Below are 22077 nucleotides of genomic sequence, written 5' to 3' on the forward strand. Positions count from 1 at the left end.
ACTTGCCATTAAATACGAAATTAAAGTCGCCAGTCCAGATCAAGGTCTCGTACGTCAGGGACCCAAGAGTGGTGCACATGTCTTTAAAGAATAAAATAGGGTTATCAGTAGGGGCATAAGTATTCATAAGACACACTGTCTTCCCATACAAGGATCCCAAAATAATCAGGTAGCGACCCTCCGGATCGCATTTAGCGTCTGATACTTCGAGTGGGAGGGAGTTGCGTAAAAAGACCGCAACTCCCCTGCACTTACTAGTAAAAGACGCTCTATACCCCCTCATATAGGATTTATGGAAAAAATTGGGGTAGCTGGACACAGTAAAATGCGATTCTTGTATACAAATTATATCAGGCCTGAGTCGGGTGTAAGCTAAGAACGCCATCCTTCTTTTAGAGGGGGAATTAAAGCCCCTCACATTATGAGAAATTACTCTACACATAGGCAATAGAATGAAGAGCGTAATAGGTTGACCAAAAGGGAAGGGGCCATCTCCTGATATACAGTACAGAAGGCGACGACCGATCCAGGAACATCTCCAGCAGTGCAATACAGGTACATAGATAGAGAACCTCCTAAAACAACAAGAGAAACAAAAGCAAACAAAACAATACAAATAAAAACACAATTGTACTCGGGAAAGATGGTCCAGAGTACCACTAGAACCATCGAACTTCCCACACCCCGGCCGGGGTAGATGAGGCACATCAGTCCACTCACGTCTAGCCTATTACATGGATGATCCAAGCAAAGAGTGCAAGTCAAGATAGGAGGGGGAAGGGAAAGAGTGGAGGAAAAGAAGGCAAAAAAGAAAACATAGGACTGAGAGTTAAGGGGAAGCAAGAGAAAAAGAGAACAAAGAGCCTGTATAGGTGAAGGAGGTAGGAAAAGGTAATGAAGTAGGGGAGAAAGAGGGCGAGGGAAGGGCAGTTATTGACACAAGGTAAAGGCCCGACTGGCCAGGTCCAGGCAGTATAGTCTAAAGTATAGTAGGCATCAGTGGTAGGGTCAGGCGTGGTAGGCTCCAGTAAGAAGTCCCCAGATATCCATCACAGCATACAGGCAAGCGTGTCAGAGAAGGGGGAATCAGGCCTAGTACACTAAGCCAGGGGTCCCGTATGAGCAATAAGGAAACACAGGCAGTTCGGAGGCAAGCAACAGCGAGCAGTCGTGAACAATGAAAATCCAAATGAGTAGGGTCCAGGTCGCCTCGACCATTTACCAATAGAAGTCAGGGGCAAAACAACATGTGTAGCAGATGGGGCAAGGAAGTCCCCAGGTCCTCAGTCCAACACATGTGCAGGCATATCAAAATAAGGGGGGATCCGGGGGCCGCATGTACCATCGAGGGTCCCACAGGGGTAACATGGAGGCCCGGGTGGAGCAAAACGGGGCAGGTAGGATACAGCCCACAAACAGAGTCCCGGACTGTGATTTCAAGCAGGTTGGCGTGGTTCCTGGGAGAGGGGACGATCCCGTCCAGCCCGTGGCGCCGGGGTCCATACTCTGGTAGGACGATTCGTTCTTTGAGGCATGGATGGAAGATCCACAAGGGGTATGCGGGCCTGCAGCAGGACCTCCTGTGCATCAGGTAATGAGCGTACCGTGTGAGATTTCCCCTTCAGTTGAAAGGACAGGGAGAACGGGAACCCCCATTTGTATTTTATCTGCTCTCGCTGCAATGCTAAAGTGACCGGACGAAAGTCCCTGCGGCGGGCCAATGTGGAGGGAGCCAGATCTGAGTACAGGTGCACCGAAGGAGGCATCCCAGGAAGCACCGTTAGGTTGCGGGCAGCGGTCAGCAGGACATCGCGAACTTCGGGGTAGTGCAGCTTTAAGACCACATCCCGGGGTAAGTCAGGGCCCCTCGGTGAAGTCGTCCACTGCTTTAGTCAGAGCCGAGTGGAACATTTTCTTGATATTGCGAAACATGGCCGCTGGCGTGAGGTCTGTAGGTGCAGCAGGCTCCTCCCCATCAGATAGTCCGAGCGGGGAAGCATCCCGCTCCGCCGCCATCTTTGAGCGGGCCCCCGAGCGGAATAAGTCAGGAATAGACTGTGAGAGAGCTTGCGAATTGCGGAGCGCTCCCCTCCTACCCGACCTGGGCATATTCAGAAGTTGATTGGTATGTGGATCAGCGTTATGGAGCCGAGATTCGGCGCTTAAGAAGGCTATAGAGACACGAGTGGCGCGGAGCTCACATCACCTGCTTCCTCTCCGTGAGCCGCGCGCATGCGCCTCATCCTAAAAGTTTTATATATGCAAATGTGGTATATAAAAAAAGTACAGATGACGGCGCAGAAAATTAGCCCTCATACCAGCCTATATATGGAAAAATGAAAAAGTTATAGGTGGTCAAAATAGGGCGATTTTAGATTACTGATTTTGTACAAAAAGTTTTTGATTTTTTTTTTAAGCGGTACAAAAATATAAAAGTATCTAGCCATGGGTATCATTTTAATCGTATTGACCCACAGAATAAAGAACACATGTCATTTTTACCGTAAATTGTACAGTGTGAAAACGAACCCCTCCAAAATGTTCAAAATTTTGGTTTTCATTTAAATTTCCTCCCTAAAATTTTTTTTGTTGGGGGGTTCGTCGTACATTTTATGGTAAAATGAGAGGTTACATTACAAAGTACAATTGGTCATGCAAAAAATAAGCCCTTATATGGGTCTTTAGATGGAAATATAAAAGAGTTATGGATTTTAGAAGGCGAGGAGGAAAAAACGAAAAACGCAAAAATAAAATTGGCCTGGTCCTTAAGGTTAAAATGGGCTTGGTCATTAAGGGGTTAAAGGGGAACTCCGGTGGAAACAAGTAGAAAACAAACGTTTTCAAATCAACTGGTGCCTGAAAGTTAAACAGATTTGTAAATTTCTTCTATAAAAAAAAAATCTTAATCCTTCCAGTACTTATCAGCTGCTGTATAAAACAGAGAAATTTGTGATTTTATTTTCTGTCTGACAACAGTGCTCTCTGCTGACACCACTGTCCATGTCAGGGACTGTCCAGATTAGAATCATATCCCCATAGAAAACCTCTCCTGCTCTGGACAGTTCCTGACACGGACATAGCTGTCAGCAGAGAGCACTGTTGTCAGACAGAAAAGAACTTCACAAATTTCTCTGTAGTATATTTGGAGCATACAGCAGCTGATAAGTACTAGAAGGGTTAAGATTTTTAAATAGAAGTGATTTACAAATTGGTTTAATTTTCTTGCACAAGTTGATTTTCATTTTTTTTTCTCCTCACCGGAGTTCCCATTTAAAAAAAGAAGCAATTCCTTTAATGCTTGTGCATTCTTATACCATATTAACATGCACATATAGGGGGGAATTTATCATTGGTTTAACCCTGGTTTTGTGGTGTACATTTGTCTCACAGTTTGTCTCAGATGCTATTACAGTATGAGGCATTTCATAGCAAATTTAGCTTTAGAAAGTTTTTCAAAAAGAACATACCAAGTTAAAATTTTAGTTGATATCATCCAGTGGTAAGGAATTCATCATGGGCGACTTTTCAGTTTGTCGCATCTCTTGTCGCAACTGCCCTTACTGAGGCGCAAATTGGGGATTTTCCTAGCCTTGGTGCTGGAAAATATAGATTTTATTAAAGACAAGAGATGAGTATTATGCAAATTACTTTCTTTTACTGCATCTTTTGCATCTGACGCGTTTCAGAAAGAACGCTTTCCTTCCTCAGAGATCTCTGAGGAAGGAAAGCATTCTTTCTGAAACGCGTCTGATACTTTTTTGGCCCATTTTGTGTTCAGTAGTGACGTCACTGACTAACAACAACGACAAAACCTTTTGTGGGTCACGGTGCTTTTTTTTGCACTAAAAGGGAAACGAACCGGTGAGACGCTTCCGGACGGAGAAGTTCTCCCGATGTACGGCTCCCTGTCCCGTCGGAACTCTGTATTAGTCCATTATACACTTGGGGATCCCGCAAATTGCACGGGAATACAGTGAAATCCAACAACCATTAGGTATTTTGGTGCAGAGTAACATCAATGGACATATAGATAGTTGTCTAGTGAGTAAACTAGATACTTGGATTTAAACTAGAAACAGCGCTGCATATCGGACTAATTGAATTCATTTTAGGAAGGTGTCAGAAATAGTGTGGAATAAATAGCTATGCCTGCAAACAGTGGGGGATTCTAATGGTTGCATTTATGTTTCTTTAGTAGTGAATTGTATCCATTTCTTTGAAACTGAACTCGCAGGCTCCTGTTACGTATCACAATAGAAGTAAGTGAATAATTAATTTAGATCTGCTCGCTTCCTAAGCGCCAATACACATATTGTATTTTATTGGAGTATCATATTTTAGGTGGTGATACAGGGATCCACCAGGTTTTATATAGGCTGCTTGGATTTACATCGCAATTTGGAGATTTGTAAATTACTTCTATTAAAAAATTTTTAATCCTTCCAGTACTTTTTAGGGGCTGTATACTGCAGAGCAAATGTTTTTCCTTTTGGATTTTTCTTCTGTCTGACCACAGTGCTCTCTGCTGACACCTCTGTCCATTTTAGGAACTGTCCAGAGCAGCATATGTTTTCTATGGGAATTTTCTCCTGATTCGGACAGTTCCTAAAATGGAAAGCAGAGGTCAGCAGAAAGCACTGTGGTCGTGACAGAAGAGAAATCCAAAAAGAAAATAATTTCCTCTGTAGTATGCAGCCCCGAAAAAGTACTGGAAGGATTAAGCTTTTTTAATAGAAGTAATTTACAAATCTGTTTAACTTTCTGGCACCAGTTGATTTAATAAAAAAAAAATGTTTTCCACGGGAGTACCCCTTTAACCAATCTCCTTGCCAAAGTAGATCTCTCACCAAATGGCTGCCTTCCATTTTGAAATGTTGGTATTTTACATATCCGTTGAGATGTCTTAAATTGGTACAGGGCTGTGACCTCTGTCTTTCTTTTTCACTAAGAATAGGTTGCTTATAAAACCTGGAGTGTGAAAAGGTATTTGAGTGATAGCCTTTTTGGAACATAGTTCCTTGATTTCTAATGTAATGAGACCTTTGACTTGGTTGGAAAAATGTATGTGATGAGGTATTTCCCATTGAATTGGAAGAGTATAAACCTCTATCTGATATCCCATTATTGTGTTTAGTATCCAAGAATCTGATGTTAGAATAGACCAATTTTGGAAAAAATGGGTTAGTCTGCCTCCTAGGGGAAAATTTGATTCTAGAGGAAGAAATAGACTTACCTGAAGAAGGCCGAGATCTGGGGTATCCAAGGGCGACCTCTGGGTGGGAAGAAGGGTGTTGGTTGTTGGAATGTAGGAGGTTGGGAGGTACGGTCGTAGGAATAATAGCCTCTATAAGGTCTACGATCCACAAATTGGTGGCCGGGAAAAAGGCTCCTGCCTCTCCTGGCCTTGTGAAAAACCTTGCAATTGAAAACTTTCTTCATGGAGGATTGAGCTTTCTCCAAAGAAGAGAAGAGGTTAACATATTTATTTAATTCCTTAACAAAGGAATCGCCAAACAAAAAGCCCTCTGTAGAGGTATGGGGTTCAGATTGAGCTAAATTGACCAATTGTAGGTGAAGTTTGAGAAGGATTGACCTTCTGCGCTCACAATTCAGAGCCGCATTGGTATTACCCAATAAACAGGCAGCTCTCTGAGCCCAACCTCTAAGTACCTAAATGTTTTAAGGGGTCTCCGGAGAGACGGACTCCTCAGTCATGTCCAGAATTTTTGTAATAGGGCCTAAAACATCCAGGAGCTTGTCCTGAATAGACCTAAAAGGACGGTCAATGCTCTTTTTCTTATTAGGACCAGATTTTGATTAACGAGAAGTCAATATCTGGGGTACAAGAGGATTTGTGAGCTAGATATGGTCTTGGGCACTCCGCCCCTAATTTATTTCTAGATGATTTATCTAGTGGTTTGTTAATCCAATATTCTAGGAATTTAGCTACCTGGGGATAAGGGAGCCATTCACCTGAGCGTGGGTGTTCTATGCTCTCTGGGTGGAAATACGGTTCCCCAGTACTATCAAGGATCATGGAAGAAGGATCCTCAGTGGAAACTGAGGTATCCAAATCCTCCTCAGAATCCTCAATATAAACAAAAGAATCATAGTTAGTACGGTCGAAAAAAGACATATGTCCATCAGGTTCAACCAGGGAATTAAGGGGTAGGGGTGTGGCGCGATATTGGGGAAGGGATGAGATTTTATATTTCCTCATAAGCATTAATGTTATTTTGTTCCAGGAATGTATCTAATCCTGTTTTAAAGCTGTAAATTGTTCCAGCTGTGACCAGTTCCTGAGGTAGACCGTTCCATAAATTCACAGTCCTCACGGTAAAGAAGGTGTGTCGCCCCTTGAGACTAAACTTTTTCTTCTCCAGACGGAGGGAGTGCCCCCTCGTCCTTTGGGGGGGGGTTTAACCTGGAACAGTTTTTCTCCATATTTTTTGTATGGGCCATTAATATACTTATATATGTTTATCATATCCCCCCTTAAACGTCTCTTCTCAAGACTAAACAATTGTAACTCCTTTAATCGCTCCTCATAGCTAAGATGTTCCATGCCCCATATTAGTTTAGTCGCGCGTCTCTGCACCCTTTCCAACTCCGCAGTGTCCCTTTTATGGACAGGTGCCCAAAACTGAACAGCATATTCCAGGTGAGGCCGTACCAATGCTTTATAAAGGGGGAGTATTATGTCCCTGTCCCTTGAGTCCATGCCTCTTTTTATACATGACAATATCCTGCCGGCTTTGGAAGCAGCAGCCTGACATTGCATGCTATTCTGTATTCTGTGATCTACAAGTACACCCAGATCCTTCTCTACCAGTGACTCTGACAGTTTAATCCCCCCTAAGACATACGACGCATGCAGGTTATTAGTACCCAGATGCATAACTTTACATTTATCCACATTGAACCTCATTTGCCAAGTGGATGCCCAGACACTTAGTCTATCCAAGTCATCTTGTAACTTATGCACATCCTCTATAGACTGTACCGTGCTACAAAGCTTGGTGTCATCTGCAAAGATAGAAACAGAGCTGTTAATACCATCCTCTATATCATTGATAAATAAATTAAACAGCAGCGGGCCCAGTACTGAACCTTGGGGTACACCACTAATAACCGGGGACCAATCAGAGTAAGAATCATTGACCACCACTCTCTGGGTACGATCCATGAGCCAGTGTTCAATCCAGTTACAAACTAAAATTTCCAAACCCAAAGACCTTAACTTACCTGTCAGACGTCTATGAGGGACAGTATCAAACGCTTTAGCAAAATCCAGAAACACTATATCCACAGCCATTCCTCTGTCAAGGCTTCTACTCACCTCTTCATAAAAGCAAATTAGATTGGTTTGACAACTTCTATTCTTAGTAAACCCATGCTGGCTATCACTTATAATACAATTATCCCCTATGTATTCCTGTATGTAATCCCTTATAAGTCCTTCAAACAATTTACCCACAATGCACGTTAAACTTACCGGTCTATAGTTTCCTGGGGAAGACCTAGAGCCCTTTTTGAAGATTGACACCACATTTGCCTTGCGCCAGTCCCTTGGCACAATACCAGACACCAGAGAATCTCTAAATATCATAAACAGGGGTACAGATATTACTGAACTTACTTCTCTAAGATCTCTTGGGTGTAGTCCATCCGGTCCTGGGGATTTGCTTACATTTATATCACTTAACTTACCTTGTACCATCTCTACATTAAGCCAGTTCAGTACATTACATGATGTGTTACCAGCACTGACCTGGCCAATGTCAGCTCCTTCTTACATAGTGTATACAGAACTAAAGAACCCATTCAGTAGCTCCGCCTTCTCTTGATCGCCTGTGACAACCTCCCCATTATCATTATTAAGGGGTCCTACATGCTCTGTCCTTGGTTTTTTTGCATTTATATATCTAAAAAAATATTTAGGATTAGTTTTGCTTTCTTTGGCCACCTGTCTCTCATTTTTAATTTTTGCTGTTTTTATTACATTTTTACAGATTTTATTAAGCTCCTTGTACTGTTTAAATGTTATAGCTGACCCATCAGATTTGTGCGTCACTACAGGGGATCGGAGCGGCGCTCAAGACATGTAATGTTGAACTGCAATGTGGGAAGGGGAGGGGGGGGACGGGGGGAGACGGAGTAAACAGGAAACAATGTATAAAATAGTATATAAGGACTTAATGACCGCAGAAAATATCACACAGAGGATAGGAATATAAGAGCAATAGAAAGAAATATATAAGCCGGGAAAAGTCTATAGGATTATTTAGGGTATAGCATATAAGATAATAATCATATAAGTGGATGTTCAAAACAAGAATAAAAGGATTTGAACTAATAATAATAATAATAATAATAATAATATGACAATAAATATATATATATATATATATATATATACATATATATATAAATACAAATAAATAAAAATAGCAAAATGGTAGATATATACTGGACATTTACAGAGAGAAATGTTACTTCTCCATTGTTGCCACTGGCAGCAGAAAGAAAGAGGGTGTTACAGTTGGGTCCAGCGGTTTTATGGACTATTCTACATGCTGATTGGAGGACTTCTTATACCTCATTTACATATTTACAAATTTTCTCTCTTTTGCTGTAGCGTGATTGGTTGCTGCAGCAGTAGTAAAGAAAGTAATTTGTGTAATAGGAGTCTCTTGTTTTGTCATAAAATCTACCCCAGCCTTGACTTGGCTTACAAAACTAACTGCAAACATTATTAAAAAAAAAACACATTTTGTCGCACAGGATAAAAAGTCGCACAAAAAGTCGCAGAACAAACTGGTATACTGAAGTAAGAAATGTGATCACAACCAGATTTGTCACATGCCCTGCACCATGTAATAAATTTGGTGCACTTACACAGTTTACACCACATGAATCAATGGGGTAAAAACATGTTCACCTACACCACTCTTGATGAATATCCCTCATAGTAACTATAACCCCATAACAACAGCCTCAATGCCCATAACAGTCCCAGCTACTATGCCCCTTAACCCCTCAAGGACCCGGGGTTTTACCATTTTTGCACTTTCGTTTTTTCCTCCTTACCTTTAAAAAATCATAATTCTTCCAATTTTGCACCTAAAAATCCATATCTTGGCTTATTTTTTGCGCCACCAATTCTACTTTGTAATTACATCAGTCACTTTACCCAAAAAACTACAGCGAAACAGAAAAATTATTGTGCGACAAAATTGAAGAAAAATGCCATTTTGTAACTTTTGGGGGCTTCCGTTTCTACACAGTAAATTTTTCAGTAAAATGACACGTTTTCTTTATTCTGTAGGTCCATACAATTAAAATAATACCCTACTAATATAGGTGTGATTTTACTTATATAGGTGTGATCATAACTACATGCAGGAAAATTTATACGTTTAAAATTGTCAAATTCTGACCCCTATACATTTTTTATTTTTCCGCGTATGGGGCAGTATGAGGGCTAATTTTTTGCGCCATGATCTGAAGTTTTTAGCGGTACCATTTTTGTATTGATCGGACTTATTGATCGCTTTTCATTAATTTTTTTCATGATATTAAAAGTTACCAAAAATACGCAATTTTGGACTTATGTTTATTTTTATTTACACTGTTTTTTTTATGGGAAAAGGGGGGTGATTGAAACTTTTATTAGGGAAGGGGTTAAATGATCTTCATTAACTTTTTTTTCCCACTTTTTTTTTTCAGTGTTATAGCTCCCATAGGGGGCTATAACACTGCACACACTGATCTTTTACATTGATCAATGGTTTCTCATAGGAAACCATTGAGCAATGATTCTGCCACTTCACTGCTCATGCCTGGATCTCAGGCACTGAGCAGTATCGGCGATCAGACACCAGGAGGCAGGTAAGTCCTATAGCTGTTTGGGATGCAGAGATTTCACTGCGGTGTTTCCGAACAGCCCCCTGAGCTAACCGGCAGCAGTTTACTTTCACTTTAGACGCGGCGATCTAAAAGGTTAATAGCGCGCGGCACCGCGATCAGTGGCACGTGCTATTAGCCATGGGCCCTGGCCGTTGTTGGAGGCCTGGCCCGATCCACTGTGGCCCTGCGTTATAGAACGGGAGCGGAATGAGGGCGTACAGGTACACCCCGGGTCCTTAACTCCTTAACGACGCAGGACCCGCGGCTAATACCACACATCGCCGATCGCGGCAATGTGCGGTATTAACCCTTTAGAAGCGGCAGCCAAAGCTGACCGCCGCTGCTAAAGCGAAAGTGAAAGTATCCCGGCTAGTCAGTCGGGCTGTTCGGGACCGCCGCGGTGAAATTGCGGCATCTGGAACAGCTTGCAGGACACCGGGAGGGCCCTTACCTGCCTCCTCGGTGTCCGATCGACGAATGACTGCTCCGTGCCTGAGATCCAGGCAGGAGCAGTCAAGCGCCAATAACACTGATCACAGGCGTGTTAATACACGCCAGTGATCAGCATAGAAGATCAGTGTGTGCAGTGTTATAGATCCCTATGGGACCTATAACACTGCAAAAAAAAAGTTAAAAATAAGTGTTAATAAAGGTCATTTAACCCCTTTCCTAATAAAAGTTTGAATCACCCCCCTTTTCCCATAAAAAAATAAAACAGTGTAAATAAAAATAAAAAGAAACATATGTGGTATTGCCGCTTGCGTAAATGTCCGAACTATAAAAATATATTGTTAATTAAACTGCACGGTCAATGACGTACGCGCAAAAAAATTCCAAATTCCAAAAAAGTATTTTGGTCACTTTTTATACCATTAAAAAATGAATAAAAGTGATCAAAAAGTCCGATCAAAACAAAATTCATACCGATAAAAGTTTCAAATCACGGCGCAAAAAATGAGCCCTCATAACACCCTGTATGTGGAAAAATAAAAAGGTTATAGGGGTCAGAAAAGGACATTTTTAAACGTATAAATTTTCCTGCATGTAGTTATGATTTTTTCCAGAAGTACGACAAAATCAAACCAATATAAGTAGGGTATCATTTTAACCATATGGACCTACAAAATAATGATAAGGTGTTATTTTTACCGAAATATGCACTGTGTAGAAATAGAAAGCCCCCAAAAGTTACAAAATTGAGTTTTTTCTTCGATTTTGTTGCACAATGATTTTTTTTTTCCCTTTTGTCGTGAATTTTTGGGTAAAATTACTGATGTCACTGCAAAGTAGAATTGGTGACGCAAAAAATAAGCCATAATATGGATTTTTAGGTGGAAAATTGAAAGGGTTATGATTTTTAAAAGATAAGGAGGAAAAAACGAAAGTGCAAAAACAGAAAAACCCTGAGTCCTTAAGGGGTTAATTAAGAGATGAAAGGGGTACATCCCTGGAAAACATTTTTTTTTAAAATCAACTGGTGCCAGAAAGTTAAACAGATTTGTAAATGACTTCTATTAAAAAATCTTAATCCTTCCAGTACTTATCAGCTGCTGTTATGATCCACAGGAAGTTCTTTTCTTTTTGAATTTTCTTTCTGCCTGACCACGGTGCTCTCTGCTGACAGCTCTGTCCATTTTAGGAACTGTCCAAAGTAGAAACAAATCCCCATAGAAAATCTATCCTGCTCTGGACAGTTCTTAAAGTCAGCAGAGAGCACTGTGAAAGGAAATTCAAAAAGAAAAGAACTTCCTTTGGATCATAACAGCAGCTGATAAGTACTGGAAGGATTAAGATTTTTTAATAGAAGTACATGTAATTTACAAATCTGTTTAACTTTCTGGCACCAGTTGATTTAAAAAAAACAAATGTTTTCCAGTGGAGTACCCCTTTAAATTGTCAAAAAGAATGCACTTACTGGAATTCTCTGGTGTGCTTTTAACACTTGTGTAGTGGTGCCACTAGTGATAATGCAGTTGCAATCAGGATTTAGAAATAGTTCTCTACTGTGAAGGGCCTGCACAGGTTGGCTTACTGTAGTGAAGGGCATACACTAAAGAACCTTTTTATTGTGTTCAGCCACACACAGTAGATCGCTGAATACATTAGTGTAGTGGTCTCCAATCTGTGCTCTTCCAGATGTTGCAAAACTAGAACTCTTAGCATGCCCAGACAGTCCAGGCATGCTGGGAGTTGCAGTTCTGTAACATCTGGCCTTTCAGATTTTGCTGAACAACAACTCCCAGCATGCCCGGGCAGTCTGGGCATGCTTGAAGTTCAAGGTACATTCACATGGTCGGGTTTACAGCGAGTTTTCTGCAACAAGTGTGAACCCCTGCACTTGTGAATGTACCCTAAAAACACTACACTACATTACACAAAATAAAGAGTAAAACACTACATATACACATACCCCTACACAGTTACCTCTCCCCCCCCCCCCCTCCAATAAAAACGGAAAAAATCAGGTACGCCACTGTTTCCAAAATGGAGCCTCCAGCTGTTGCAAAACAACAATTCCCAGTATTGCCGGACAGCCACTGACTGTCCAGGCATGCTGTGAGTTTTGCAACAGCTGGAGGCACCCTGTTTGATAATCACTGGCATAGAATACCCTTATGTCCACCCTATGCAATCCCTAATTTGGCCTCAAATGCGTATGGTGCCCTCTCACTTCAGAGCCCTGTCGTATTTCAAGGCAACAGTTTAGGGCCACATATGGGGTATTTCCGTACTCTGGTGAAATTGCCTAACAAATTTTGGGGGGCTTTTTCTCCTTTTACCCCTTATGAAAAGGTAAAGTTGGGGTCTACATCAGCCTGTTAGTGTAAAAAAAAATAATTTTTTACACTAACTTGCTGGTGTTGCCCCATACTTTTTATTTTCAAAAGAGGTAAAAGGAAAAAGACCCCAAAATTTGTAACGCAATTTCTCCTGAGTACGGAAATACCCCATATGTGGGTGTAAAATGCTCTGCGGGCGCACAACAAGGCTTTGGAGTGAGAGAGCGCCATGTACATTTGAGGTGATTTGCATAGGGGTGGCTGATCGTTACAGCGGTTCTGACAAAAGCACAAAAAAAAAAAAAAAAAAACACCCACTTGTGACCCCATTTTGGAAACTTCATCCCTCATAGACTGTAACAAGGGGTATAGTGAGCCTTAACACCCCACAGGTGATTGAAGAATTTTCGTTGAATATGAACATTTTTAATTTTTTCAATAAAATGCTGGTGTTGTCCCAAATTTTTCATTTTCACAAGGGGTAATAGGAAAAAGCCCCACAAAATTTGTACCCCCATTTCTTCTGGGTATATAAATCCCCCATATGTGATTGTGGATCCCCCATATATGCCCTGTGTTTTTTTTTTTTGTTTTTTTTTTGCTCTTATGGAACCATAGGGGCTTCCTAAATGCTACATGCCCCCCAAAAACCATTTCAGCAAAATTCACTCTATAAAATCCTATTGTGGCTCCTTCCCTTCTGAGCCCTTTAGTGCACCCACAGAGCACTTTATGTTCACATATGAGGTATTTCCTTGGGTTACACATTTTGGTGGGCATTTTTTCCTTTTACCCCTTGTAAAAATTCTAAAACTGGGTCTACAAGAACATGTTAATGTAAAAAAGAGATTTTGAATTTTCTTCTTCACTTTGCTGCTATTCCTGTGAAACACAAAGGGTTAACAAACATTCTGAATATCCTTTTGAATACTTTGAGAGCTGCAGATTTTATAATGGGGTCATTTGTGGGGTATTTCTAATATGAAGACCCCACAAATCCACTTCAAACTGAACTGGTCTCTGATAAATTCAGATTTGGAAAATTTTTAGAAAAATTGGAAAATTGCTGCTGAACTTTGAAGCCCTCTGATGTCTTCCAAAAGTAAAAACATGTCAGCTTTATGATTCAAGCATAAAGTAGACATATTGTATATGTGAATCAATATAAAATGTATTTGGTATGTCTATTTTTCTCACAAGCAGAGAACTTCAAAGTTAGAAAAATGCAAAATTTTCAAGTTTTTCATGAAATTTTACACCAAGAAATGATGCAAGTATCAATGAAAATTTACCACTATGATAAAGTAGAATATATCACGAAAAAAAATCTCTGAATCAAATTAATAAGTAAAAGCATCCCAGACTTTTTAATGCCTAAAGTGACAGTGGTCAGATGTGCAAAAAATGCTCTGGTCCTTAAGGCCAAAATGACCTTGGTCCTTAAGGGGTTAAAGTAGTGAGTTTTTTGTATCAATGGATTTTGCATTAAAGGGGTACACCAGTGGAAAATATTTTTTTTAACCCCTTAAGGACTCAGGGTTTTCCCGTTTTTGCACTTTTGTTTTTTCCTCCTTACATTTTAAAAATCATAACCCTTTCAATTTTCCACCCAAAAATCCATATTATAGCTTATTTTTTGCATCACCAATTCTACTTTCCAGTGACATTAGTCATTTTACCCAAAAATTCACGGCGAAACGAAAAAAAAAATAATTGTGCGACAAAATCGAAGAAAAAACGCAATTTTGTAAATTTTGGGGGCTTCCGTTTCTACGCAGTGCATATTTCGGTAAAAATGACACCTTATCTTTATTCTGTAGGTCCATACGGTTAAAATGATACTCTACTTATATAGGTTGGATAGTGTCGCACTTCTGGAAAAAATCATAACTACATGCAGGAAAATTTATACGTTTAAAAATGTCATCTTATGACCCCTATAACTTTTTTATTTTTCCACGTACAGGGGTTTTTATAGATATGATGTTTGTTTTGATCGGACTTTTTGATCACTTTTTATTCATTTTTTAATGGTATAAACAGTGACCAAAATACGCTTTTTTGGACTTTGGAATTTTTTTGCGCGTACGCCATTGACCGTGCGGTTTAATTAATGATATATTTTTATAGTTTGGACATTTACACATGCGGCGATACCACATATGTTTATTATTTTTTAATTTACACTGTTTTTATGGGAAAAGGGGGGTGATTCAAACTTTTATTAGGGAAGGGGTTAAATGACCTTTATTAACACTTTTTTTTTACTTTTTTTTTGCAGTGTTATAGGTCCCATAGGGACCTATAACACTGTACACACTGATCTCCCATGCTGATCACTGGCGTTTATTAACACGCCTGTGATCAGTGTTATCGGCGCTTGACTGCTCCTGCCTGGATCTCAGGCACAGAGCAGTCATTCGTCGATCGGACACCGAGGAGGCAGGTAAGGGCCCTCCCGGTGTCCTGTAAGCTGTTCGGGACGCCGCGATTTCACCGCAGTGGTCCCGAACAGCCCGACTGACTAGCCGGGATACTTTCACTTTCGCTTTAGAAGCGGCGGTCAGCTTTGACTGCCGCTTCTAAAGGGTTAATACCGCACATTGCCGCAATCGGCGATGTGTGGTATTAGCCGCGGGTCCCGGCCGTTGATGAGCGCGACCCTGCTTCATATCGCGGGAGCCGGCGCAGGACGTAAATATACGTCCTGCGTCGTTAAGGGGTTAATCAACTGGCGCCAGAAAGTTAAACAGATTTGTAAATTACTTCTATTAAAAAAAAATCTTACAGTACTCATCAGCTGCTGTATGTTCCACGGGAAGTTCTTTTTTTTTTTTTAATTCCTTTCTGTCTCACCAAAGTGCTCTCTGCTGACACCTCTGTCCATGTCAGGAACTGTCAAGAGCAGGAACAAATCCCCATAGAAAACCTATCCTGCTCTTGACAGTTCCTGACATGGACAGGGGGATCAGCAGAGAGCACTGTGGTCAGACAGAAAGGAAATTCAAAAAAGAAAAGAACTTCATCTGGAGCATACAGCAGCTGATAAGTACTGGAAGGATTAAGATTTTTAAATAGATGTAATATACAAATCTGTTTAACTTTCTGGCACAAGATTATTTAAAAAAAATAATTTTTCACCAGAGTACCCTTTAAGAAATTAAGAACCTTCTATTTCTCAGCACACAAGTCACAGAGCATATTAGCGCCATGTGTTATTTTATGACGAGCACAATTAGTGTAAGGTATCACTCGCCTGATACTAAATTAATGGGGTTATCCAGGAATAGAAAAACAGAGCTAATTTCTTTCTCAAAAACAACTCCATGTCTGTCTCCAGGTTGGGTGTGGTATTATAACTTGGCTCTATTCACTTCAATGGAACTGAGCTGCAGAATCACACCCACCTGGAGACAGAGAGAAGTTCTTGAAAGAAATTACCTCTGTTTTTCTATCCCTGTATAACCCCTTTAATACTGTATTATCATTGATATCAAGAATATCAATTATTGTTAATTTATATGTTATTCATTTATTATCTCCACACAGAAGATTGATAAGGAAATTAAGTTAAAGAGTACCTGTCACCAAACAAAACTTCTAATATATTTTTCCTTATGACTTATTATAAGACTCTTTGCTATTTACTTGCTGCTAAAATTCTCAACCTTTATATGTTTTTAATGTAAATGACAAAACGGCCACCAGGTGGCTCTGGTCTGTTTCCTGTGCAAGTCAAACAGTTAGTTTGGTCTCCTCCTGGCCTGGCAGAAGACCAAACTCAGGAAGTGTGAGTGGGGCATGGCAAGGCACAGCTCTCACAGGCTTCAGTGACGTCACACCTACTGGGGAACGCCCACTTGCTCCTGCCAGGAGCTGACACAATGTGAGTAAGGGGAAAGGTATGATACACAGCTTTTTAAAGCTGAGAAAAAAATTTAAGGGCAGGAGGGGTGTTAGGAGTAGTTAAGGAATATAATTTGAGTTAGTTTAGAAAACATGGTTTCATGACAGGTACTCTTTAAATAACTTATTGAATTATTGTTTATTATTATTATTATTATTCCATTCAAAGGGTTTTCGATCGCATTTAGTTAGTTGTATAGAGATTTTTAAGTGAAGGAGTCTCAGAGATTCTTCATTCCCATTACACACAACACTTTTGCTCTGGATGTACATGCAAGCAGTAGGGGAATGTGGATGTAATCCTAATGGGATATCCAGGAGCTCAGTAGTAGTAGAAGTCTGATGGGACCTTTTTCTGATCTAGAATGATGATGGATGAACGTTTCCAATGTTTTTAGGTCAAGGCCTGGTGGGCTTAGCCTGATCCATGTTACATACTACTATATACACATAGCTTGATACAAGAAAAACAAACTGATGGGATTTGAAGATACCAATTGTGTTAATGTCGGTTATAAAATTACAGGGTTCAGGAGTGTCACGCACAGGGGATGTCTATTATCCTATCCAAACATATGCCAGGGGTCTCCTTCACTAAAGCAAAGTTCAAATACAATTGGTGTGATGTAATCTTTTGTCATTTTTCGACAGTGCAAACATCCAGAAAGTGCTTAAAACTTAAATGGGCAATGTCATTAAAACACATTTTTGCTATTGCACTTCTTATGGTAAATAAAAAAATCTTTCTAATCTACTTTTTGTTTAAAAAAAATGAAGTTGTATATGTTTTATTTGTGTTTAAAAAAATCTAAAAGATCTGCCACTAGGTGTCTCCCTACTTGCACAGACTTTAGACTCCTGCTGGCCTGGCAGAAGTCCAAAATCAGGAAATTCAGTCTGGAGTGCTGAGGGGGGGGGGAGGGGGGTGCAGCCTTAGCCAATCATAGCTCATCTAATCATCGAACACACTGTACCGCTCTGGGCTGTGTGTAGCAGAGTGAGGGAGGAAGTCCTCCCTTGTATGGCTTCAGATGATGTCAGTCCTGCTGGGGAACACCCCTTCCGAGTCTGTGAATTAATGGAAACCCTACTAAAGGATAGGTTTGTAGAACATCTAAAATACCATGGATTGCAAGATGAAAATCAACATGGGTTTACTTCAGGGAGATCATGTCAAACAAATGTATTGAATTTTTTTGACTGGGTGACTTAAATAATAGATGGCAGAGAGGCAGTAGACATTGCATATCTAGATTTTAGTAAGGTTTTTGACACTGTCCCACATAGAAGACTTATCAATAAACTACAGTCATTAAGCTTGGACTCCCATATTGTTGAGTGGATTAGGCAGTGTAACAGACAACAGAGGGTTGTAGTCAATGGAGAATATTCAGAGCAAGGTCTTGTTACCAGTGGGGTACCTCAGGGATCTGTACTGGGACCAATATTGTTTTATATCTTCATTAGTGATATCGCAAAAGGTCTCACTGGTAAGGTGTGTCTTTTAGCTGATGACACAAAGATATGTAACAGGGTGGATGTTCCTGGAGGAATATGCCAAATGGAAAAGGATTTAGGCAAACTAGAAGAATGGTCAGAACTCTGGCCACTGAAATTTAATGTGGATAAGTGCAAAATAATGCACCTGGGGCGTAAAAACCTTCGGGCAGAATATAGAATATTTGACACAGTCCTGACCTCAGTATCTGAGGAAAAGGATTTAGGAGTAATTGTTTCAGAAGACTTAAAGGTAGAAAGACAATGTAATAGAGCAGCAGGAAATGCTAGCAGAATGCTTGGCTGTATAGGGAGAGGTATAAGCAGTAGAAAGAGAGAAGTGCCCATGCCGCTGTACAGAACACTGCTGAGACCTCACATGGAATATTGTGCGCAGTACTGGAGGCCGTAACTCCAAAAGGATATAGATACTCTAGAGAGAGTTCAAAGAAGAGCTACTAAACTAGTACATGGATTGCAGGATAAAACTTACCAGGAAAGGTTAAAGGACCTTAACATGTATAGCTTGGAAGAAAGAAGAGACAGAGAGGATATGATAGAGACTTTTAAATACATAAAGGAAATCAACATGGTAAAGGAGGAGAGCATATTTAAAAGAAGAAAAACTACCACAAGAGGACATAGTTTTAAATGAAGGTTTAAAAGTAATATCAGGAAGTATTACTTTACTGAGAGAGTAGTGGATGCATAGAATAGCCTTCCTGCAGAAGTGGTCGCTGCAAATACAGTGAAGGAGTTTAAACATGTATGGGATAGGCATAAGGCTATCCTTAATAGAAAGATAGTATGGGATAGGCATAAGGCTATCCTTCATAGAAGATAGGGCCAAGGACAAATGATAGGATTCTGATTATTGGGCAGACTAAATGGGCCAAAAGGTTCTTATCTGCCAACACATTCTATGTGAATCTGTCTGAGACTGAGCAGAAAATACAGAGCATTATCAAGGTAGAAAACTAAAAAATAATTAAAAAAAATAAAGGCAGGGTTGGTTTATCATGATGGGTGAAGTGAACTGGGAGGATTATAAAATTTAACAAGATCATGACAGGTACTCTAACTTTTGACATGTCCAGTCTAAAATCCACCATAAGACAAGATACGTGTGGTCCAAACCCCAGTTTCAAACTTTTTGACACCCAGGGAAAATCTACATGCACTTTCACCTCAGTCTAAAAATCAGTAAAGGACATTAATAAAAACTAGTCTCAAACAAGAAATCCAGTTTACATTTAGCACCTATGTCCCTAGGCATCATGACTGCACGGCCCCCCACCACTGCGGATGAGGATAGGAACATAGGTGTGAGCTATTGCTAATTGTAAACTGGTTTTCTTGCGTGAGACTAGTTTCCATTATTGTCCTGTACTTATTTTAAACTAAGATGAAGGTGCATGTTGATTTTCCCTGGGTGTCAAAAAGGATGACACTAGAGTTTGGATCATACAACACACATATCTTGTCTTATGGTAGATTTTAGACTGGACATATTAAAAGTTAAAGGAGATATGGAGTAAACATTTTTTAACTCATCCTGTGCATGGGCTGCAAAAATAAAGAAAACAAACTTTAACTCACCTTCTTACGTTCTCCCATTGTGGAGATATCGGCGTCCCGTTCCTCCATTGCTGCTGGCTTCAGGCTTCTTAGGCTCGAAACAACACAGAGCTGTCAGTGTATTGCCAACCGCAGCAATGTCTCGCCTCAGCCAGTGATAGGCTGAGCGCACTGTCATGTAAGGAGCTGGCCAGAGCCCGGGCACAGGATAAGTTAAAACATTTTCGCTGCATATCTCCTTTAAGTTTTAAGTACTTTCTGAGTGTTTGCACTATACTAATTGCTGGAAGATTGTTTCATTTTGGTCAGTAGATACCTTTTGTCTATTCCTATATTAATGGTCATTTTGTGACAGAAAGAACTTGACCAGGTCTATGATGTTATGCGGATTCTCCATGTAAATATTATTTGCATATTATAACACAGACCTATTTGAAGGGGCGTAGCTATAGAGGTAGCAGTCACATCGGGGCCCTGGTGCCTAAGGGGTCCCCAAAGCACATCTGCCCCATAAGAGAGCAGTGCAAGAATTGGCATATGAGGCCCTGTTGCAGATTTTGCATCGGAGCCCCGAAGCTACAAGCTATGCCTCTGCCTATATGTGTTATGCTATATATAATAATGCAATACAAAATGTTACCTTCTACTCAAGGCTCATGCTTCAAGGAGCCCCTGGAGAAAAGGGAATCCCATCCCTGGTTACTTTCACACATTTTACAACTACTTGGTCGGGGTGGAGGTTGATTGACCCAAGGGTGATCAAAAGGATGTGGACTGGGAAACAAACACCACACTCTTCTAGGTTTCTTAAGCTGGCACCATAAGAGAGGGCCCAGTGTGGTCTCTGCTATGGGATCACCTTTCTTCTGTGTATGTAACACCAGAATGATTTTACTTAGGATCAAACTAGAGTCTAAGACTGGACTAGAGCCTAAGAATCCCTTTTCCGGTTCACCCTTTATCTGGTTCTTGGATGGGGAAAATGGACTTCTACTGCTAGAGGATACCAGGCCGCTAATCCAAGAGTGGCAAAATAAAAATAAGTGCAAATGAGGCTCAGTACTAGGCACTAGAAACACAGGCAGTGATGGGGCTGTGCAATAGGTCAGCACCTTGGTGGTAAAAGCAGAAGACACAGCACAATCCAGTGTAGGGTTAAACAGTCAGTAGCAGAAAGTAACTCCAGTTGGTGGTGCTGGTCAGCAGCAGAAGATTCAGTCCAGCAAAGGTTAAGCAGCTATGAGGTGAAGATGTAACAGTGCTGGTAGCAGCACCATGAATAGTTGGCTAATTACAAGCACAGATTCAGAGTTGACAGTCCAGGTCATACACAAGAGGGTTAGTCTCAGTCAGATTCACAGACTGGGAAGAGGCGTTCCCCAGCAGGCGTGACATCATCGGAAGCCATACAGGGGAGAACTTCCACCCTCACTCTGCGACTCACAGCCCAGAGCAGTACAGTGTGAGATGAGCTTTGAATGGATAAGGCTGCACACACCCCCTTCAGCATTTCCTGATTTTGGACTTCTGCCAGGCCAGCAGGAGTCCAAAGTCTGTGCAAGAGATGGGGGGAAATGTGCTCTGGACAAGTAGGGAGACACCTAGTGGCAGCTTTTTTAAACACAAATAAAACATAGAAAACTTAAAAAAAAAAAAAAAGTACAGTAGAAAGATTGATTATTTACCAAAAGGAGTGCAATAGATAAAATTAGTTTTAATGACAGTGCCCATTTAAACTTTAATAGCAGGAGTAATGGGCAGAATTAGACATGAATGAGCATACATGCCCAATCAATGTACAACATTCACACGCCCAGACAGTACAATCACACATATCATCCATATCCCCTTATATTTTTTAAATAAAGTTCATGCCCATCTGACTAATTCCCTTAATTTCCAAATTGTAAACCCTCATATCTCGGGAATGGAAGGGTATACCGAGAAACAGTGAAAATTAGTTCGACCAGAGTACCCTGAGCAATTTTTTTTTTTTTTTGGAGGGGGGGGGGTGGGGGGGTGGAGGTCTGGCTACAGGTCCTCTTTGATATTTGTTATGTGTTTGTTAGTTATTTTCTCCCCCTTTACTTCAGTGGCAAACTTAGATATAATTGTGCGTGTAAATACAACACATGTCAACTTATCCCTTCAGCTATAGTCCATGAGCTATATGTGACCTTACCACCTAATAGTAATGCCAACAGAGACACTGCCACTATATGGAATAACATTTCACAATATAGGATCCATATACGGTAATAAAAGTAAAGTATTCATATAATGACAGAGCTTTATCCGGCACGATTGCATCATAGTGATTTTATGTCAGCATACCATATAACCATTGATAATGCTTCTATGTACTTATGTTGCATGTTCTGCCTAGCAGTTTGAGAAGCATTTACAA

General features: G+C 40.6%; 1 long non-coding RNA gene across 1 annotated transcript in view; it reads right to left on the reverse strand.

The window, feature by feature from the left end:
• Positions 1-22077, reverse strand: part of LOC130360617 (uncharacterized) — a 108365-nt gene that overhangs the window by 81215 nt on the left and 5073 nt on the right. Inside the window, exon 2 of the long non-coding RNA XR_008890737.1 lies at positions 3468-3596. This is a non-coding gene — a long non-coding RNA (uncharacterized LOC130360617). The remainder of the gene's footprint in view (positions 1-3467; positions 3597-22077) is intronic.

This window comes from Hyla sarda, chromosome 3 (genome assembly GCF_029499605.1).
Source record: "Hyla sarda isolate aHylSar1 chromosome 3, aHylSar1.hap1, whole genome shotgun sequence".
NCBI classification, from domain to species: Eukaryota; Metazoa; Chordata; class Amphibia; order Anura; family Hylidae; genus Hyla; species Hyla sarda.